This window comes from Pelobates fuscus, chromosome 1, assembly GCF_036172605.1.
Source record: "Pelobates fuscus isolate aPelFus1 chromosome 1, aPelFus1.pri, whole genome shotgun sequence".
In the NCBI taxonomy this organism is placed as follows: domain Eukaryota; kingdom Metazoa; phylum Chordata; class Amphibia; order Anura; family Pelobatidae; genus Pelobates; species Pelobates fuscus.
The window spans coordinates 160162214-160183817 of record NC_086317.1 but is presented as its reverse complement, the minus strand read 5'-3'; positions in this window follow the sequence as shown (position 1 = coordinate 160183817).

Genomic DNA, 21604 nt, shown 5'->3' with positions numbered 1-21604 from the left:
TATTGGATTTATATTATGTTACATGTTTTTGGAATCTATGGGATAAAAAAAAAAAAAGAAGAAAATTCCATAGAAAGAATCTATGGCTCCTGAAATAGGAACACGTAAAACAGAGATAATTTAACTCTTGATAGGTTTATAAAATATTAACTTTTACAGCCAGGATAAGACCTAAAGGAGAAAGTTTATTTTTAATAACAAAAGAAGGTATTGTGGTGAGAGTGCGTGCAGACTTTTAAACAAGAAAGTCTCGAAACAATTTCTCAATATGTTATATCCAGGTTAAAGTTTTTCATGTCATGTTTTATTACTATTTGTGGTGATAGAAATATAAGGTCGTTGTCTAGCTGCAGGCGTAGAGACAGATTAAGGCAGCACGTGGGAGAATGGTACTTTAGAGACCTTCTCTAATAGAAGTCTGACAAAGGGCTCCATGCTGCTTGGGACCACAGTAGAATTGCCACCTGGTCGGTATTTTACCAGCAAAGGCGATATTTGAGAATGCCTGGCCATTGCCAGTATTGCAAAAATACAAATGCTGTATTTTTCTCAGTATAGACTGAGATGTTCTGCAATATTGGCGCCTGCAAGTAGGGTTCGCTGCGTGTGGAGAGAGGCAGGGATAAGAAGTTACATTACCTCATTACCTCTCTGCCTCTCTACTGACTGAATCTGCGAGGGAACAGCACATAGAGCTTTGGACAGGGGGCGGGACACAGACTGGGGGTTTAGACAGTAGGAGAGACAAGAATAGGGGTTTGGAAAGGAATAAAGAGGCACATATATGAGTTGCCAGAGGAGAAGATATACAGATTGGAGGTTTGGACTGGATGCAAGGCCGGTGCAAAGAATTTTGGGTACATAGGCGAAGATGCTTTTTTCCGCCCCCCCCCCCCCCAAAACATCTTCACCTGTGTGCCTCTTAACCTCCCTTTTGTGTTTCTTATCCCATCTTTTAAATATCTTACTCCCTTTAGTGTATTTTATCTTCTATTTTCCCCTTGTGTGTCTCCTATCTCTCCTCTTTGTATGACTCTTACATCCTCCCACATTTTGTGTCTTACTCCTCCCAGCCCCTTTGTGTGACTCCTTCTCTCCCAGACCCTTTGTGTCTTTTACTCTTCCCATCTCCTTTGTGTGTGTCTCTTTCCCCCCTGCCCCTCTGTGTGTCTCTTTACCCCTGTCACAGTCCCTCTAGCCCCCCATCCCCGTCACAGTCTCTCCACCCCCTCTATCCCATGTCACAGCCACTCTACCCTCTGTCACAGTCCCTTTACCACCCTCTACCCTCTGTCACAGTCCCTCCACCCCCTCTACCCTCTGTCACCTCCCCTCCGCCCCCCACCCCCTGTCATAGCCCCGCTACCCCCTGTAACAGCCCCTCCACTCCCTGCCACAGCTCCTCCACCCCCTCTACCCACAGTCACAGCGCCTCCACCCTGCTCTACCCCCTGTCACAGCCCCTTCACCCCACTCCACCCCTTGTCACAGCCCCTCTACCTCCTGTCACAGCCACTCCACCCCCCACCCTGTCACAGCCCCTCAAGCCTCCCACCACATCACAGCCCCTCCAGTCCCCTTACCCTCTTACAGCCCCTCTACCCTGTCACAGCCCCCACACATCTTGTCCCACTCCCAGCCCACCTAACCTGTCAGTCTCCGCCTACCCTCTCACAATCCCTATCCTCTCACAATCCCTACCCTCTCACAGCCCCCCTACCCTATCACAGCCCCCCTACCCTATCGCAGCCCCCACCCTCTCACAGCCCCCTACTCCCCACCCTCACAGCCCTTCACCCTTTCACCCCCCAACCTGTCACAGTCCCCCCAACCTGTCACAGCCCTGCCGACCTATCACAGCCCCCACCCTGTCATCCAACAGCCACCCACACACCCTGTCACCCCTCCACACACACACACACACACACAGTCACCCCTCCACACACACACACACACCCTGTCACAGCTCCCACAAACACACCCTGTCACCCCCACCCACACCCTATCATCCCTATGCACACACTGTCACCCCCAACCACACACATTGTCACCCCATACACATCACCATTCCCAAACACTTTCAGTCCCCACAAACTGTCACCCCTTTCACCCAGCCACACTTACATTGAACCCTGTTAATCCTGTCACTCTCACCCCCACCAACCATACCAAACTCACCTGTTTGTCACTTAATAACACACAACATTCTGACCATGAAAGGAAAGACCATAAAAACTAAATAAAACAAACAATTAAAATGAATCACAGGGATAGGCCAATAAGTGTGTCAGACAAATGTCTTAAATCAGTGATGGCGAACCTTTTTGAGCCCGAGTGCCCAAACTGCAATACATGACAACTTTTTTTTTCCTTAAAGTGCCAACACGGCAATTAAACCTGAATACTGAGGTTTACGTTTAGAAAAAAACAACTTGTACTGTTGTCCGAACTAATTAACAACTTTTGTTTTAAAAGAACACAACAACAGAGAGTTAAATGATACAAATAATTATATAAATAGATAAAATTAAGCTTATATTTATTAGTATCTCCAACAAATTCAATACATACACACAGTCTGCTGAATACACATACACACACACAGTCCGCTGAATACACACACTGCTGAGTACACACACACACACAGACTGCTGAATACACGCGCACGCATAGACTGCTGAATACACGCGCACGCATAGACTGCTGAATACACGCGCACGCATAGACTGCTGAATACACGCGCACGCATAGACTGCTGAATACACGCGCACGCATAGACTGCTGAATACACGCGCACGCATAGACTGCTGAATACACGCGCACGCATAGACTGCTGAATACACACACATACTGTATTGAGGGGTGCAGTGTATATGTTTGTGTGTGGGGTGTTGTGTGTCTGAGGGGTGCTGTGTGTAGCGGAGGCCTGATATTCCACAGGTTAACTCCACTATAGATCCCAGTCAGGAACAAGTAATAAAAGCACCATGAAGCAGTAATTCCAGCAAACAAGTAATCCACGAATATCCCCATACAGATCCCAATGACTGGACGACACACAGCATCAGGAGCCGAACTGACTTTTAATCCACACAGTCTCCTTATAAAGCATTCTCCCATGCAAGGGAGGGATTCACATTAATCAGTACAGTATCCAATAGTGTAACCGTTACCTCCCACACATATCCTCCCCTCAGTATGACACTTAATCCCATTATACATACTGTAGTTTGACCCAGAGTTCTGAATGTACCCCAAAATCAGTAGTTAAAATAATACTGGGGGTACCCCCTGGTAGCCCTGATCTGGGTGACTAACATATCCCAAAAATCACCCAGATCGGACCAGGGGTTCGGGAGTTAGGTGGAGGGTGTAATTTGACCGACCGCACACAAGGTGGTATCCAAAAAGAGTTCCATGGGTTTTGGCCCTGCGGTCGGTCTTTGTTCGGGAGGTAAAACACACATCAAATACTGCCATCCACGATTAATCTTGTATTCGTATGATTCCCCTTGTTCGGTACTTTGAACCTACCGAACGGGAGGCTGATTAGCCTTCCCGTTCGGGAGTTACGGAGCCATGGAGGTCTCAGCGGTGTTCGGGTAATCGAGTGTCCGATTTGAGTTCCAGACACTTGACGACCAAACACCGCTGAGATTTTCGTGCGTAAGATGGCCCCCGCCACATGTTCGTATACAGAACGGCGGCCACCCAGATACATCCCTAAAGTACCAATTAACCTGCGGTTAGAGAAGTGTGAACGCTTAATAAGGTACACACTTCTCTCTGGGGTGGTCTATTGGTTCGGTAGTTTACATTCATATGGAGTACGGATGGAAACTACCAAACAATCATACGAATCCCACATACATTTTAACCATAGAAACAGAAACAACACACGAATTGCAATATTATTACAGTCTTTTAGGACAGCCCTGGTACCATCTGCTACACTGTGTGTGTCTGAGGGGTGCTGTGTGTGTGTGTGTGTGTGTGTGTGTGTGTGAGGGGTTCTGTGTGTGGGGTGCTGTGTGTGTGGTGGTAGGGGTGCTGTGTGTGTGGTGGTAGGGGTGCTGTGTGTGTGGTGGTAGGGGTGCTGTGTGTGTGGTGGTAGGGGTGCTGTGTGTGTGGTGGTAGGGGTGCTGTGTGTGTGGGGGGTAGGGGTGCTGTGTGTGTGGGGGGTAGGGGTGCTGTGTGTGTGGGGGGTAGGGGTGCTGTGTGTGTGGGGGGTAGGGGTGTTGTGTATGGGTGGGATAATGGTGTTGTGTAATGGGTGGGATAATGGTGTTGTGTAATGGGTGGGGTAAGGGTGTTGTGTGGGGGGGTAGGGGTGATGTGGGGGGGTAGGGGTGCTGTGTGTGTGTGGAGAGGGGGTGTGGGCGGGTATGGGGGTTAAAGGTGTTAAAAAAAAAAAAAGTATGCTAAATCATGTATCCCCCCCTCTCTTCTTCTTACCTTTAATGAAGGAGGGGGGTACACAGACATCCCTGGTGGTCCGGTGGTGGCAAGTACTACTTCCGTGTCGGGAGGCAGGGGGAGGGATCTGTGAAGGAGCTCCCCGGTCCTCCCGCGTGATGCTGTGTGGAGCATTGCCATGGTAACGCGTGGCAACGCTCCACACAGCTTGCTCGCGGGAGGACAGGGGAGCTGCTTTACAGATCACTCCCCCTGCCTCCCAACATGGAAGCAGAGTAGGCGCCTGCCGTTAGGTTGGCCATCACTGTCTTAGATACATAGTTAGAAAATATAGTTAAACTGCTCTCATATGTAATACCAGCCACACAGTATGGTGATTAAGTGTGTAATTATTCTAATTATAATTATAGATTCGTTAATATTTCTATGTAATAATGATTTTATAATTATTATTGCTCTTTTATCTATTCACTTTTCCCTGGATGGATAGTAATATAATTCAATAGGTTATCAGTTAGTTTTTACCTTTTGTTTATACTAGAATGCCACTTGGCACGTCTATTGTTTTCCTTCTTTCTTTCTAGGTAAATCCTTCTGACAAGTCTTTCCAGGATATTGTCATGAAAATGACAACGTAAGCAAAGTTAGCTGATTGCTAGTTTTTGCTCAGTATGATGTTTGTGCTATGTTTTTTGTCTTGTGCACCTGTCGGGCTGTACTGATGCCACTTTATATAAAATGAAATTCCAAATATGCATTGTTCTGACCAAAAGAATTTCACTATGCTGTTGGCACATGGGTAAAATAGGGCATTTCCTGGCAATTAATCCCAAAACGATGTTTGCATCATTAAGAATTTTTTGAATGGCAACACATGCTCAGCACTATAGGATGGTGTGTGCAGAGCCGTTCCATCAATTACATGGGGAGGAGGAAGCAAGCTTTAACCCCTTAAGGACCAAACTTCTGGAATAAAAGGGAATCATGACATGCCACACACGTCATGTGTCCTTAAGGGGTTAAGCAAACCTAACTTAATGTAGATTTTTGCTGGTATTTCACTATATAACCACCTACCTAATAGTGACCTAGATATGTAGATGTTTCAGAAGACATGACCACACAAATAATCTACATATTATAACATGTACTTTATTTTATGGACCCAAATTGCATGAGTATAAATTGGAACCATATAATACACATTGCACTTTGACAGTAAGAAATGCCTGAGTGACATGCCTAGCTGAACCAGAAAAGACAACTTATAGAGGCCCTCGTAACTTGCAAGTCATATTTTGATTTTCACGGTTTTTAACTTTTCCATATTGTGATCAAAATCAAGAGTTATCTTCCTAAAATCAACCTGTTTGGAAGAGTTTATCTGTAACCATTAAAATATTTAGACGACAAAAAACAAGTTACATTTTTACTGATGCCAAATATATGAAGACAAAGAGAGCAGTGCAGAATAATGGATATGACCTAGTTCTGGAGGAACTTCTGTGGAATCTTCTACAGGCCCCAGCTCTTGGTTAGATGATATTTATTCCATCTGCAAACAAAAAAAAAAATCTTTTGTCTTTTCTCCATTTTCTATGGATAATGTTGTCGATAGTAGAAATTGTTATCAACACAGATTTAACTTGTATTTTTAGTCAATATTTATATGACTTTGTGAGGTTTATGACAGATAAAATGTTATTTTAAGGGCTCACAGTACTGATGATATTAGGTAATGTATCATCACGATGTTCTGTTCCAAATCAACATTGATATCGTAGAGTTTGAAGGTCAGGGGAATAAATAAGGATGTCCTCCAGATAGACTAAGACAAATGAGTAAATATAATTCCTGAGTACGTCACTAATAAAATCCTGGAATACAGCTGGAGCATTGCACAACCAGAAGGGCATCACAAGGTACTCATAATCTAATACTAGTCTAATACTATCTAATACTATCCTTACCTTTTGTGTCAGTTTACCCCACTCCCTCTAGCATGTAAGTTCATTGAGCAGGGCCCTCAACCCCTCTGTTCCTGTGTGTCCAACTTGTCTGGTTACAACTACATGTCTGTTCGTCCACCCATTGTAAAGCGCTGCGGAATTTGACGGCGCTCTATAAATAATATAATAATAAATAATATGATAATAATAATGTCCACTTCTGGTATTAAATGCCGTTTTCCGTTCATGGTTTTCCTTAATTCTCACTAAATTGTAAGCGCTTCTAAGGTCAAGCTTAGTAAATATTTTAGCGCCTTGGAGTCTGTCAAATAATTCAGCAATAGGGGGAATGGAGTAGGCGTTCTTAATGGTGATTTTGTTTAATGCCCTGTAATCAATACATGGACGTAACTCATCATCTTTTTTAGACACAAAAAAGAATCCTGCACCAGCAGGCGAGGATGATTTGCGTTTATTGCCTTTATTCAATGAGTCCTTAATATACTTCTCCATTATTCTGCTCTCTTGTGGGGACAGAGCGCCGGGTAGTAAGTTTATGGAACAGTCATATGGTCTGTGAGGAGGTAAAATATTAGAGTTTTGCTGAATACTTCCTTAATGTCCCGGTATTGTATGGGGACTTCAGGGGTTTGAGGTGTAGTAGTGGGTAATTTAATGGTGCCCACTCTCTTGGTGATATGCAATATGCACCTTTCATCACAATCCTTACCCCATTCCAATATTCCCCCGTTAGCCTAGTCAATATGAGGATTATGCTTCCTATGCCAAGGGATGCCTAATATGATAGGGCAAGAAGGGGCTGCAATAACCTAAAATGTTATATCTTCCTTATGTAAGGCACCAGTGGACATGCTAATGGGTAAGGTTTCGTGAATAATCAATGGTTGCGAGAGTGGTCTCCCATCTATAGCCTCAACAGCTAGAAATGATAGTCTCTCCTTGATAGGTATAGCATTACCTTTAACAAATTGAACATCAATGACATTTCCAGCTGCACCTAAGTACATCAGGGCTTTGCATGAAAAGTTATTTTTGTCAAAGATGATCAAAATATCAAGGAGAAACCTATTTTTGTTACTTCGGAAGCCAAGGTATGAAATTCTATGGCATACTCCGAGATAGACCGGTTCCCTTGATGTGCATCAGGGCAGTGGAGGCGTCATCCTCCTTGCCTAATGGTTCAAACATAAGTTTAAATTCCGTAAGGAATTCCTGGTAATTGTGTGCCACACTCCTATTACTCTCCCATAACGGATTGGCCCAAGCTAAAGCTTTAGCTTTTAGTTGGTTCATCAGGTAACCAATTTTAGCTCTGTCTGTTGGAAAAGATCCCAGTGAGGCCTCAAAACGATACTCTATTTGGTTAAGGAATTCCTGGCATTCTTGAATATTACCATCAAAATGCAGGGGAGGAGATAGGGAGATAGTAGGTGCCTTGTGTACTATAGGTGGAGTTACACTAGGTGGAGGTGATACCAGGGCCGGTGCAAGGATTTTTGACTACACAGGCGAAGATGCGTTTTGCCGCCTCTCCTCCCCCCAAAAAAATGCGTCTTCACCTGTGTGTCAAGTAACCCCCCCCCTTTTGAATTTCTTACCCCCTTCAGAGTTTTATATCCTATCATTCGAATATCTTACTCCCTTTTTCTCCTTTATGTGTCTTACACCCGCTTTGCTGTGTTTTATCTCCTCGTGTTTCTCTTACAACCCATTTGTGTATTTTTTACTTACTCCAGCCTCTTTGTCTGTCTCTTTCTTCTCCCCAGCTCCTTTGTGTGTCTCTTTCTCCCCCAGAGTCCCTTTGTACGTCTCTTTCTCCCCACAACCCTTCTGTCTGTCTATGTGTCCTCCCTCAGCCCCTCTGTGTGTCTCTTTGCCCCCCGTGTGCATTCAGCCTCTGTGACTTTCTTTGTGCCCCCCCAGCATTCCTGTGTCTTTCAATGTCCCCCTCCCCTATACCTTTCATTGTCCCACCTCCCCTCCTGTGCCTTTAAATGTCCCCCACCTTTTATTGCCTCCCCTGAACCTTTTATTATCCCCATACCCTCCTGTACCTTTTATTGCCCCTCCATTTCCTCCTGTAATTCTTCTTGTCCCCCTCCCCTCCTGTAACTCTTCTTGTCCCCCTCCCCTACTGTAACTCTTCTTGTCCCCCTCCCCTACTGTAACTCTTCTTGCCCCTCCCCTACTGTAACTCTTCTTGTCCCCCCCACCTGTAACTCTTCTTGTCCCCCCTCCTGTAACTCTTCTCTCCCCCTGTAACTTTTATTGTGTCCCCCCCTGTAACTCTTCTCTCCCCCCTGTAACTTTTATTGTGTCCCCCCTCCTGTAACTCTTCTCTCCCCCCTGTAACTTTTATTGTGTCCCCCCTCCTGTAACTCTTCTCTCCCCCCTGTAACTTTTATTTTGCCCCCCCTACTGTAACTCTTCTCTCCCCCCCTGTAACTTTTATTGTGTCCCCCCTCCTGTAACTCTTCTCTCTCCCCCTGTAACTTTTATTGTGTCCCCCCTCCTGTAACTCTTCTCTCTCCCCCTGTAACTTTTATTGTGTACCCCCTCCTGTAACTTTTCTCCCCACCCCTGTTACTTTTATTGTGTCCCCCCTTCAACTTTTCTCCCCACCCCTGTAACTTTTCTCCCCACCCCTGGTACTTTTATTGTGCCCCCCCTCCTGTAACTTTTCTCCCCACCCTGTAACTTGTATTGTCCTCCACTCCCCTCCTACCTTTCATTGGGCCCCCTTCTCTCTCCATGTAGCGTGGTTGAGCGGGCGGTATGTGGTAGAGGATCCCATTTCCTGTCCCGGTCTGACAGGAAGCAGTTTGTTGCATCTCCTGTCAGACCGGGTAAACCGCCGCCGGCCGGCCCGCCCGCTCGGCCACTCTACACGCAATGACCGGCAGGAGAGGAGCACTATGCAGGGTGCTCTCCTCCTGCCGGTCACCCCAGGATTGCGCCCCCCGGGCCGGTGCGCCCTAAGGCGGCCGCTTGTGCCGCCTTATGGTAGCGCCGGCCCTGGGTGATACAGTAGGAGAAGCCGCAGGTTGCAGATGCGCTGTTTGGGTGAGAAGCGTACTGAAGGCTTGGGCAAATTGATTCATGCAATGATCATTCTCCTCTAACTTCCTTTTTGCAAGCAGCTATATGCTGACACAATTCTATAGGATCTATGGCCATGCCGTAATGTCAGGATTACTATATGATCCAGCACGTAGAATTGTGTCACACAGATGACTAATAGGTAACGTATTACCGGGCCTTAGAATGGCCGGACTAACGTACCAAAGAATAGTCATGATGCTAGCTGAGGTCAGGGGACACAGAAAGTGACACAACGATAAAGGAAAGCCAGAGATTAGGGATACCAGAATACTGGGAAGTCAAAATCAAAGCCAAAGTAAAAAACCAGGAACGCACTTTCGGACAACCAGTAGGGAAACCACGACAGGGCAATAGGAAAGGTAATTTTAGGTTTAAATACCTGCTTTACCTTTCTAATTGGCCGAGATCGCTCTTTGACCCCAAAACGTGCGTGCGTGACATCACATGCACGCCAACGTCGTTAATCAGGTGAGCGGACGTGGGGGTATAATTAGCCATGGATCCACAGCGGCCGGTGTCCATTAACATGCCGCAAGTGTCAGTCATGCAGACGCACGGCCGCTGACAGCAAGGTGAGGAAGAATATGTTACAGTTCCCTTGTACTACGCATTCATGCAGCATTGTTAGTTTCTTTATCCAGTAAGAGTGGATCATGTCAAGCCCTGAGGCTGACTAGATCTTCATGTGAGTTACGCATTGTTGGATATGTTCCACTGTGATGGTGACTGATTCCTGTTCTGGGACCATGCAGTGGTCTGCTTTCGAGCCCAGTAGCCACTGGGCCTTGGCATTATGTGATACTTCTTTCTCCCTGATGTCTCAGTCTATGCTCTGGTAAACAGGGACCCATCCTTGATCTATCCATCTCTGTAAAGTTGATCTATCTTCGTTACATGTTTCCTTTATCTTGGCCTCCAGTCTTAATATCCATGGTGGGCATTGTTTCTCCTTCAGCATGATCTTGTAGTCAGTGGCGTACTAAGGGGGGGGGGCGGGGGGGGCGGCCCGCCCCGGGTGCCACTTACTAGGGGGGTGCCATGACGTCCAGTGTCATGTGTCACCCCCCATCATTACGCTGCGGCGGCTGCGCACAGCCGCAGCACCTTTGCGGCCCGTCGGGACTTACTTGAAGGAGAAGGGGGAGGAGTGTTGCGGGCCGCGGCGTCGCGCACCGTGATGACGTCGTGCGCAGCGCCGTCAGCCCGCCTTCACGGATATCCAGCTGAAGGTTCCAATATCCGGGCGGTGAGGCACCCAGTCGGTCAAGGCATCATCAAAATGTGAGTAGATTAATTAAGGGGGCTGTATTAAGGGGGGTGTGAATTAATTAAGGGGGTGGATTAAGGGGGGTGAGGATTAATTAAGGGGGTGGATTAAGGGGGGTGTGGATTAATTAAGGGGGTGTATTAATTAAGGGGGGAGTGAGGATTAATTAAGGGGGTGTATTAAGGGGGGTGAGGATTAATTAAGGGGGTGGATTAATTAAGGGGGGAGTGAGGATTAATTAAGGGGGTGTATTAAGGGGGGGTGGATTAATTAAGGGGGTGTATTAATTAAGGGGGGAGTGTGGATTAATTAAGGGGGTGTATTAAGGGGGGTGTGGATTAATTAAGGGGGTGGATTAAGGGGGGTGAGGATTAATTAAGGGGGTGGATTAAGGGGGGTGTGGATTAATTAAGGGGGTGTATTAATTAAGGGGGGAGTGAGGATTAATTAAGGGGGTGTATTAAGGGGGGTGAGGATTAATTAAGGGGGTGTATTAATTAAGGGGGGAGTGAGGATTAATTAAGGGGGTGTATTAAGGGGGGGTGGATTAATTAAGGGGGTGTATTAATTAAGGGGGAGTGTGGATTAATTAAGGGGGTGTATTAAGGGGGGTGTGGATTAATTAAGGGGGTGTATTAAGGGGGGTGTGGATTAATTAAGGGGGTGTATTAATTAAGGGGGGAGTGAGGATTAATTAAGGGGGTGTATTAAGGGGTGTGTGGATTAATTAAGGGGGTGTATTAAGGGGGGTGAGGATTAATTAAGGGGGTGTATTAATTAAGGGGGTGTATTAATTAAGGGGGTGTGGATTAATTAAGGGGTTGTATTAATTAAGGGGGGAGTGAGGATTAATTAAGGGGGGTGAGGATTGATCAAGGGGGGTGTATTAATTAAGGGGGTGTATTAATTAATGGGGTGAGTATTAATTAAGGGGGTGTATTAAGGGGGGTGTGGATTAATTAAGGGGGCTGTATTAATTAAGGGGGAGTGGTGATTAATTAAGGGGGGGTGGATTAATTAAGGGGGCTGTATTAATTAAGGGGGGAGTGAGGATTAATTAAGGGGGTGTATTAATTAAGGGGGAGTGAGGATTAATTAAGGGGGTGTATTAATTAAGGGGGTGTATTAATTAAGGGGGAGTGAGGATTAATTAAGGGGGTGTATTAATTAAGGGGTGTGTGGATTAAGTAAGGGGGGTGTATTATTTAAGGGGGGGTGGATTAATTAAGGGGGGTGGATTAATTAAGGGGGAGTGAGGATTAATTAAGGGGTGTGTGGATTAATTAAGCGGTGTGTATTGATTAAGGGTGTGTGGATTAATTAAGGGTGTGTGTATTAATTAAGGGGGTGTATTAATTAAGGGGGGAGTGAGGATTAATTAAGGGGGTGTGGATTAATGAAGGGGGTGTATTAATTAAGGGGGAGTGAGGATTAATTAAGGGGGGTATATTTATTAAGGGGGGTGTGGATTAATTAAGGGGGGTGTATTATTTAAGGGGAGGTGTGGATTAATTAAGGGGGGTGTATTAATTAAGGGGGAGTGAGGATTAATTAATGGGGTGTATTAATTAAGGGGGTGTGGATTAATTAAGGGGGGTGAGCATTAATTAAAGGGGTGTATTAATTAAGGGGGTGTATTAATTAAGGGGGGTGTATTAATTAAGGGGGAGTGAGGATTAATTAAGGGGTGTGTGGATTAATTGAGGGGGGTGTATTAATTAAGGGGTGTGTGGATTAATTAATGGGGGTGTATTAATTAAGGGGGGTGTATTAATTAAGGGGGGAGTGAGGATTAATTAAAGGGGGCTGTGGATTAAAGAATTAAAGGGGGAGGTTTAAATAATGGGGGTGCAGGGGTTTTTTGATTAAGGGGGTTGCAGTATTCTATTTATTAAGGGAGGATGTGCAGTGCAGATTTTTGTTTTTTGTTTTTTGTTAAGGGGTTGTGCAGGGTTTTTATAAGGGGTGTGTGCAGGTTTTTTGTTATTAAGAGGGGTTGTGCACATTTTTGTTTTTTATTAAGGGGGTGTGCAGGATTTTTATGTGTAGGGAGTGAATGAAATTTATGTGATCGGGGTGCAGGGTTTTTATGTGTAGGGAGTGTATGAAATTTATGTGATCGGGGTGCAGGGTTTTTATGTGTAGGGAGTGTATGAAATTTATGTGATCGGGGTGCAGGGTTTTTATGTGTAGGGAGTGTATGAAATTTATGTGATCGGGGTGGGGGGGGGGGGGGTGCCACACTCAGGGTCCGCCCCGGGTGCCAAATGCTCTAGGTACGCCCCTGCTTGTAGTTAAGCAGTTGGAGGAACATTAATGCAATGGCATATATGAGTTTGTTGGTCTGTGTGATGGTGTTGGTTGGGATTGTGGATAGTGCCCCATTAACCGCTTCTAGTATGCTGTCTGGTGGTAGTTTTCCGTTGGTCTTTGGTAATCTTGTCCAGTAGTCAAGGACTCCTATGATTATCTTCCTTATATCTGCTGTTATGCCATTTGTAAGTATAGTTGTAGGTATGGGAATTTATTCCTCCTCATGGTTCATGTATGATGTTTTGTTTAGTCCATCTAATTCCAGTTGAGACACTAGCTTCCGCTTGACAATGCTCAAATGTTGTGTAACTAGCTGTTTTGGTGTTAGTGTTGGGGAAGGTCTGTTATTCATCCACTATTCCCACATTCATTAAATGTAGCTCCCTCACTGGGTCTGCTGTTATAGTAGCAGTCAAGCAGGATCTCACTTCATGTCCAGGAATGGTTTGTTTTAGTAGCCCACTTGTCGTTATATTGCCCTGGTTCCCTAGCATCTGACGTGGACCTTGTTAATCCGAGCGATGCACTCCATAACTCTCCTTTTTTTTTTGTCACTCTTGCATTATTGAGGTGGGAGGGTACATTTTGTTAAGTGTCTTGACCGAAATTTGAATCTCGGTTTCCTAGTTCTAAGACATTAGCTTTACCAGTATATTAATACAAAAGATTTTTCATAGCTCCAGAAAACATGATTCAGACAATTAGATCTATGAACTGGAAACTAAGGCACCTAAATTTGGAGAAACTCAAAAAACCATAATGACTTATAATGTGAACATATTGTTATCATGGCATTCACACATCATAAAATGAGATGAAGCTATATTTGTATAGTACATAGGTTTACCAATCACATCCAATAGTCAGGGGTGTATTTACCGCGAGGCTGGCAAGGCATTTGCCTTGGGCTGCACTTTCTGGGGGGTGGCAAAAAAAGCCGCACCCCAATCTCCCTGGCAAATGCCTTGCTAGCCTCTTGTCCTGGGGGGCCCAGGAGCTGGCCACCTCAGGGCCCCCCGAGGCTGCCAGCAGCGGCACTTGGCGGGTCGGCGAGGGAGCACTGGTCCTCCTGTTCAGCTCCCTTGCACACACCGCAGTGATGCCGGAGCTGGAATATGACGTCACTTCAGCCCGGCATCACTACGCGGTGCGCGAGGAAGCTGAACAGGAGGATCAGTGCTCCCTCGCCGACTGCAGGACACCGGCCGCCCAGCAGCCCCACTGGACCCCAGGAAAAGTGAGAATCCACCCCAGCATTCCCAAAGGCAGGGAGACTGAGGGGATTTAATTATTATTTTTTTTTTTTTAAATGTGAGTGTTTTTGTGTGTGTCTGTCTGTGTGTCTGTTAGTGTGTGTGTCTGTTAGTGTGTGTGTCTGTTAATGTGTGTGTCTGTTAGGGAGTGTGTTACTATGTGTGTCTGTTAGGGAGTGTGTTACTATGTGTGTCTGTTAGTGAGTGTGTTAGTGTGTGTGTGTCTGTTAGAGAGTGTGTATGTCTGTTAGTGAGTGTGTATGTCTGTTAGTGAGTGTGTATGTCTGTTAGTGAGAGTGTATGCGTGTCTATTAGTGAGTGTGGGTCTGTTAGTGAGTGTGTTAGTGAGTGTGTATGTCTGTTAGTGAGAGTGTATGCGTGTCTATTAGTGAGTGTGGGTCTGTTAGTGAGTGTGTTACTATGTGTGTGTCTGTTAGTGAGAGTATGTGTGTGTCTGTCAGTGAGTGTGTATGTAGAAGGGGGGGAGGGGACGGGGTTGCCTGAGTTTTGTCATGCCTTGGGCATGCACAAAAACAGGATACACCACTGCCAATAGTACTGTGCAAGTGAAAGTGTTTTCCAGGACTACATAGATAAGTGAACACAGCCATGTAGCACAGTGAATTCAATGTTCTGCTGGTATGCTCAGTCAGTAGTCACTTCCATAGTTCTAATGTGATTGTTTTATTACAACATCTTACCTCCTCTCTTTTCTTTGCACATTTATAAGGGATATTCAAAAGATAGCTGAGAAGAATTCAAATTTGATAACCCTTGCATGAGTATTCACCAAACTTAATAATGCCCAGCTTGGAGATAAATTCAGGAGTATGCATAAACCTCCTTGGTGCTTCCTGGAGCAAAGAATGATTTGATACCTTAAATTGCTAACTTGTATAGCAACTATTCATTGTGGCTAGTTTGCCATAAAATCACCTCTTGAGCCACATTCCCGTTATAATCAATAGGAATTACAAACTGGAAAAACATGCTTGTGGATTAGGAAGAATTTAGTCTGAGTGCCTCAGAGTAAACTAATCTCTTGCATTATAGGGGAGAAGCAAATGTACATGTAAAAAAAGAGACGCATACAAAAGTTATTAAAAAGAAAATGTGTCCTTTTCTACTATATTTAAAAGCACTGCTGTAACAACATACTCAACTCATTGTTCATTCTATAACCAAAATCCAGCTGTCCTAAATTGCCTGTAACATGAGAAGTGTCAGAAACTAGGTTCCAGTTTCACTCTGGTTCAGTTTTAGGACAGCATTCCTAGTCATCAGTAATATGCACATAATGTTTTATTGACTTTAAGAGACATTGTTTTATTCCACTTGAATTACCTACTGATAGTTCTTGATAGTACATGGAACTTTGAGAGAGTCAGAGGTATAAGAAGGTTTTGCCCAAACAGTTACCTTTTTATATAGACACACAAAGCTCAAAATAAGGCCTTTATGCTGACGACACATATCTCTACTGAGATGGCAATAAATTATTAACAGGATGAATTTCTACCCAGAACCAGGTTACCCAAAATTTAGTGTAGGTGGTTCAGGGGCCTAGGCACAGAAGGGATCCAGTGGGTCCTTGTCTGGACCTGGGGCTTCACCTCTGGCTACGAGGAGCCCCTCTTTGTGATAAATAAAGGTACATTCTCATTTAATTATCAGGGATGGAGGTTGCTTCATTTTTGGCATTCACCATTTGTGGTTCGATCAGTATATTTTACTGTCTATCCAGTCTAGGGCCTTGTGCAACCTTAATCTGGTTCTGATGCTACTAGTAGGCATTCAAAAACATAGGGACTATCTTTAAACATATTAAAGAACAAACTTGTTACTAATGTGTCTTTTGAAGAAGAAATTTGTGACTTCTTTTCCAATATGGAAAAAGCATGAAGAGTAGTTAGTTGGATATACAACTATTAGCAATGTTTGACATTTTGCATGTAATCAATCAGTGATGTAATTGTACACCGTTTCCAATCTCCATGTAGATTCCAGTTTACAGGAATCTGGCTTTGGACGTTCCGAGAATTACATATTAAAAAGAGCTGCTGCCTGGGAGTGTAACTGCTATTAATCCCAGCCAGACAGGGAGGTGTATTATTAACCCCTTAATGACTAGGCATGTGCATGGGAAAAGATTTCGGTTCGGCACTCCGAAATTCGGGATTTTCGCAACTCGGGACTTCGGCACTTCAAGACTTCGGCACTTCAAGACTTCGGCACTTCAAGACTTCGGCACTTCAAGACTTCGGCACTTCAAGACTTCGGCACTTCAAGACTTCGGCACTTCAAGACTTCGGCACTTCAAGACTTCGGCACTTCAAGACTTCGGCACTTCAAGACTTCGGCACTTCAAGACTTCGGCACTTCAAGACTTCGGCACTTCAAGACTTCGGCACTTCAAGACTTCGGCACTTCAAGACTTCGGCACTTCAAGACTTCGGCACTTCAAGACTTCGGCACTTCAAGACTTCGGCACTTCAAGACTTCGGCACTTCAAGACTTCGGCACTTCAAGACTTCGGCACTTCAAGACTTCGGCACTTCAAGACTTCGGCACTTCAAGACTTTGGCAACTTCGGCACTTCGGCACGTCGACATTTCGGAATTTCGGAATTTCGGGACTTCGGCACCTCGGGACTTCTCTTGCAGCCGCTTGGTAGATAACTCCCTAATTTCCCACGGTATTAGGGAGTTATCTACCAAAAGGCTGAAAGACCTAAATTGGTCTTTCAGCCAAATTTACTAATACTAAGTAAAAATTACTTAGTATTAGTAAATTTTGCCCCCAACCTGTGACTGCTCACTGTTTATAAAAAAAAAAAAAAAAAGTGGGCCCTAACGTAAAATGATGGGACGGGGGGGGGGGGGGTGGACCTATTGTCCTCCCCCCTGGCCCCCACCCCTGAGCGGCGGGTGGGGGCCCTAAATAATAAGGGGAGGGGACCTAATGTCCTCCCCCCTGGCCCCCACCCCTGAGCGGTGGGTGGGGGCCCTAAATTGTAATAAGGGGGGGACCTAGTGTCCTCCCCCTGGGCCCCCACCCCTCAGCGGCGGGTGGGGGCCGTAAATACTAATTAGGGGGGGACCTAATGTCCTCCCCCCTGGCCCCCACCCCTGAGCAGTGGGTGGGGGCCCTAAATACTAATAAGGGGGGGAGACCTAAGGTCCACCCCCCTGGCCCCTACCCCTGAGTGGCGGGTGGGAACCTAAAAAAAAAAAAGTGTCCCCCCAGGTGACTAGGGGTCCCCAAACCCCTAGTCACCCCTTCCCCCCCATTAAAAATTACCCCCCTGGGGGCGGAGCCTAACCGCCGAGCCGACCAGACGTGCTGTGAAGCAGCTCCCACAAAAATCAACGAAATCGGGGATATAAACCCAGTTAACGGACACGTTCTGGAGCCTGAGTGCACCCACCGAATCAGGATTTCCATGGGGTGTCGAATGAAGCAACAAACAAGTCGCAAATCGCCCGGAAACCCGAAATCCGTTTATGGGGCCTACCTGTGCCGGAGCCAGGGAGAGACGGCCGCTCTCCTGGATGGTAATGCCAGGTATCGACCCTTTCAAGCACTCCTCATTATTCCGCCCCCCCCCCCGGACCGGTGGGGGTTATACTGGTCCGCACTTTGCTCCAAAGGCACACAGCTAAGCAGACTGCACAAGCATAACACGGGCATACTAACCAGCAGGCCCTTAAAGAGACCAACTAAAATGGCGGACGACACATTCATCCACGTGTTGAGGGTGAAGAAGCTACCGAGGCAATACAGTCCCACTCCTGGGACTCACCAGGGGGGAGACAACAGGCAGCCCGACCCAAAACGCCTCCACCACTGATGTACGGCGAACGGAACCGTGAGTGCCGGGGAAAGAGGGGACTACCCCCGGGTGCAAAACCATCTTACTTACCCATTCATGCGCAACCCTACCCACCCGGGCGGCAGGCCATGGGGCGTAGAGCCCACGAACATCATCCACAATGGCGGAAGAAAAAGAGAAGTAAGCGACAGACGACGGCCCGCTCTTCCGTCTCTCCCACAAGTGGAGTAAACCCGGACCCCAGAGGCAACCGAGTTTGTGGCAAGAAGATGCAGGCCTGCACTTCAGCCTGGGGCTGGGGGGACACCCTCTCTGACACATTCCTGGCAGCGAACCACAACAGCCCAGAAACGGACACACACCGCCTACACAGAACCGGCATCGGGTAATGGAGAACCGGATGGGGACCGCATGTAAACGCTGGTATGGGACACTGCCGCACAACTAGCCATGCATACTTTGGGCGCTAACATAACATACTCTAACAGTGGACCTGTGAACATTACTGAACTGTTGTACACGCTTATGGACATTATGATTTTTATCAAACTTGTCTTATTCCTCGCTATGTAGGTAATTAGGTGCATGTCAAGACACATTCATCCCACACACTCGAGGGCACACGCTCACATAACTAGTTCAACATGTGAGCGTTACACTACACAGACAGGGATTTGTGCATAGAGGTATATCACTATTGTCTCCATGTCCAGCACCTACTCGTTTAAACATTGGTCGTGTTACAGTTCACTTAGCCCATACGCAGGACATACCCGCCTACAATGTGTTGAGGCCTGCAACGTCACAATGGTTGTGTTCTGCTGTAGTCTGTTTGGTAGTAGTTTTTTGGAGTGGCACCAGCTTGAATTGCGCTATATTTACGTACTGCATGTCTAAAAAATCGTTTTGTATACTGCTATTCTTTGACACCCTAACATGACAGGCAGTCCGCTTGCTAGTCGCGCTATATTTACTTACAGCATGCCTGAGAAAATTTATTGCATACTGCTATTCTTTGACACTTTAACGTGACAGGCAGTCTTCTTGCTAATCGCGCTATATTTACTTACTGCATGTCTAAGAAACTGTATTGTATATGGCTATTCTTTAACACTTTAACATGACAGGCAGACTTCTTGCTTAGATTATGTTTGCCCTGAACGACAAGATAAAAATTAAAAAACGAAGCATCGCTATCCTAGAAATGTAATAGTTTAAAGCTGATAATGTTTTAATCCTCTACTGTATTCAAACTATACGTTTCCCTCCTTCTCTTCTGTACCCCATCAAAAATGCTTCAATAAAAGAAATATTGACAAAAAAAAATTACCCCCCTACCTACCCTCCTCTCCTTAAAAACTAATGAGGGGGGGACCTTTAACTATGTACCTGTAAAAAAATTAAAATAAAACTTACCATTCGATGTTTTCTTTCTTCTAAAATCTTCTTTTTTCAGCCCCCAAAAAGGCCAAATAAAAAACCATAATAACTGACGCAATTATATAAAAAAAAAAAGCGGAAAAAATAATAATCCATGTTCACCCATGGAGGGCTCCGCGCAGACTGAGCTCTGCAGGGCGGGGGAAGGCTTATAAAGCCTTGCCCCGCCCTGCAATTAGGCTCAGAACACTCTGATTGGTGGGTTTAAGCCATCCAATCAGAGTGCTCTGACAGGTAAATGAAGAGACTGACAGGTAAGTCTCTACATTTACCTGTCACAGCACTCTGGTTGGTTTGAAATCCACCAATCAGAGTGCTCTGTGTCATTTTACGCAGCGTGGGAAAGTTCTTTGGAATTTTCCCACGCTGTGTAATTTGACTCATAACTCTCTGATTGGTTACTTAATCCACCAATCAGAGTGTTATGAGTCAAATTACACAGCGTGGGAAAATTCCAAAGAACTTTCCCACGCTGTGTAAAATGACACAGAGCACTCTGATTGGTGGATTTCAAACCCACCAATCAGAGTGCTGTGACAGGTAAATGTAGAGACTTACCGGTCAGTCTCTTCATTTACCTGTCAGAGCACTCTGATTGGATGGCTTAAACCCACCAAGCAGAGTGCTCTGAGCCTAATTGCAGGGCGGGGCAAGGCTTTATAAGCCTTCCCCCGCCCTGCAGAGCTCAGTCTGCGCAGAGCCCTCGCCGGGTGAAGAGGGATTATTATTTTTTGCGCTCATTTTTTTTTTCTTTTTCTATAATTGCGTTGGTTATTAGGTTTTTTTAATTTGGCCTTTTTTGGGGCTGAAAAAAGATTTTAGAAGAAAGAAAACATCGAATGGTAGGTTTTTTTTTTTTTTACAGGTACTTAGTTAAAGGTAGGGGGATAATTTTTATTGGGGGGGAGGGGGTGACTAGGGGTTTAAGGACCCCTATTCACCTGGGGGGGATTTTTTTTAGGGCCCCCACCCGCCGCTCAGGGGTGGGGGCCAGGGGGGAGGACATTAGGTCACCCCCTTATTAGTATTTAGGGCCCCCACCCGCTGCTCAGGGGTGGGGGCCAGACGGGAGGACATTAGGTCCCCCCCCTTATTAGTATTTAGTGCCCCCAGCCAGCCGCCTTATTTAGTATTTAGGGCCCCCACCCACCGCTCAGGGGTGGGGCCGGGGGGAGGACATTAGGTCCCCCCCATTATTTTACATTAGGGCCCCCACCCACCGCTCAGGGGTGGGGGCCAGGGGCTCGTGAGGGGGGGAACTTTTTTTTTTTTTTACAGTGAGCAGCCATAGGCTGCTAACTGTTTAATAGACATGCCCCTACTCGCGGTATAGCGAGTAGGGGCATCATTTACTAATACTAAGTAATCTTTACTTAGTATTAGTGAATTTGGCTGAAAGACCAATTTAGGTCTTTCAGCCTTTTAGTAGATAACTCCGTAATTCCCACGGTATTAGGGAGCTATCTACTTATTCATTCCTGTCATTACATTGACAGGCTAAGTAACTTACATTTTATATGAATGTTGCAAATGCTTACAGCTGAATCCTGTCTATGTATGTATACTTTTTATTTAAAATTATTTACTATTCTTCTTACATTCTTCTTCTTTCACTGGGTGAGTATATTAGTACCTAGGCAATACTGTGCTTCGGCACTTTGACACTTCGGCACTTCGACACTTCGGAAATTCGGTAATTTCGGAACTTCGGGACCTCGGCAATTCGGCACTTCGACAATTCGGACATTCGGAAGTACCCGAATGTCTGAATTGTCCGAAATTCGTCCGAATACATATTCGGACCGAAACGAATTGCACATGTCTATTAATGACACATGACGGAAATATTCCGTCATGCTTCCTTTTTATTCCAGAAGTTGTGTCCTTAAGGGGTTAAAAGATTAAAGTAGCCCTAGCCCTAACCATGCACTACTAAACATACAAAACAAAAGTGCATATCACAGAAAGAAAATGCAATCTCAAGGTTCTAGAGAGATTTATAAACCTCTTG